This window comes from Galeopterus variegatus, unplaced genomic scaffold, assembly GCF_000696425.1.
Source record: "Galeopterus variegatus unplaced genomic scaffold, G_variegatus-3.0.2 Scaffold2928, whole genome shotgun sequence".
Classification (NCBI taxonomy): domain Eukaryota; kingdom Metazoa; phylum Chordata; class Mammalia; order Dermoptera; family Cynocephalidae; genus Galeopterus; species Galeopterus variegatus.
This window is the reverse complement of record NW_007729039.1, coordinates 63361-65280: the sequence shown is the minus strand read 5'-3', so window position 1 is coordinate 65280 and position 1920 is coordinate 63361.

Sequence of the window (1920 nt, the reverse complement as noted above, 5' to 3'; positions counted from 1 at the left end):
TTGCAGTTCTATTTTATTTGTGTTAGTAATTAGCGGTGCACACGTAGTTTTCTTCAAAAACTCCAAGTGCTGGGACCCTGGACTTTTTCTCAACAGACTTTTATACTGTTCCCCAAAAAATACAGGGGTGCAGGACCTGTACTCTCTTGCTACTTGGTAACTGCTAAGATTGAGCCAAACCTAGCTTTGAGATAAGATTATTTACTGTTTTCTAGCACTTCATATCCCTCAAGTATCTTCCTTTTCTATGGCTTTTGTTACTCTTTTGGTAACTATGAATAATGCACCAACATCTTTACAGAAGGCCAGTTGTTTTATAAAGCCAGGATGGATAATTAGCAAATTAATTCATTAGAATTATCCTCCTATTATTGAACCAATCATCTGTGTAAGCAAGATGTCCTTAGTTTATAAAAGTGCCTGTGAGTGAATAATCGTCAATCTTTTCTTTTCCCCCTCTCTAGAAAGTTTAGAAAGACATTTTCGTAGCATGTCCCATGGGTTCCTACTGAAACAACAGGAAAAATGTAATGGGGGCAGAGGCAGCTTAGGCACAAGAAGCCACTGGGCCCAACACAGGAACTATAGTCAAGGATCAGAAGCAGAGCCTTTGACTTAGTAATAGCTCAACTTATCGAGTTCTTACCAAGAACAAGGTGCTATTCCAGGTGCTTTACACTTACATGCTTAATCCTCACAGTTACTCCATAAGAATGAGGACATTTCCCCACAGTATGGATGAGGCAGGGACGCAGCTGAGCAATTTCCCACTTTTTCAGTGCACATCCTCCATACTTTGAATATAGCCATTGCCAATAATATTTAATGCCAGTGAACAAACAGAATTGCAAGGTCTATTCTAAGTTTCATAGGTATCGCTTATTTACTTGATATCACAAACCTCATGCCATTTATTACCAGTTCAATAGTATTTGAACTGATATTTTGTTATGTATAATAACTAATATGCTTAAAATTGCACATTTTTTTTTACTTTTTCATTTATTTTTTCTATTTTTTTACTATTATAGATAGTTTTGAAATGAATATCTTTGTGTGTTTCATGTTATTTTGATGTAATCAGAATAGATTTGAAGACATGGAATTACTAGGTCAATGGGGTGACCCATTTCAGCCTCATTTTTGGTAGTGATTGCCAAGTCGCTTCTTAGAATCTACTATGCAATTCTTGCTAGAAGCCTGAAACATTTAGTGAAGCAAGTTTGGGGAGAGGTTAAATTAAGGGATGTGCCATCCCTGTTATCAAATTAAATCATCAGAAATTTTCATGTTTGGAACTGATTAATGTGGGCCTCTCAGAATAGCCCTTCCAAAGTCACATGTTAAGAGTGACTTTGCCTTGGCTTTCTCTGAGAACTATTAAGACTGAGTCCATGTGAAAAAAACATTGTTGAAAACATTGCTGGGGCCGGCCCGGTGGCGCACTGCTGCAGTGCGCCGCTTGGGAAGTGCGGCGGCGCTCCCGCCGAGGGTTCGGATCCCACATACAGACCGGTTCCCGCTCACTGGCTGAGTGAGGTGGGGGGGCAACGCCGAGGGTTGCCATCCCGTTGCCGGTCCCGGTCTGGTACGGGCGCGACACTCAGGGTTGCAATCCGTTGCTGGTCACGAAAAAGGACAAAAAGGAAAAAAAAAAAGAAAAGAAAACATTGCTATAGTGTTAGTCAGTATCCCTTTAAAAAGGGTAAACAAATTTTGTCCTGTCTGATTAACTGGCATAGATACATCTTTTTTTCATTAGAAAAAATTATAATTCAATTTTTGCTTTGACAGAAAACCCAGCACTATAACTCAAGAAAATGTCCTACAGTAGCCTACAAAATGAAATACAAACTTTTCATTGGCAAAATAGTGCCCACCGTTTTGCCCCAGTCTAGCATTTCCATTACATCACCTATT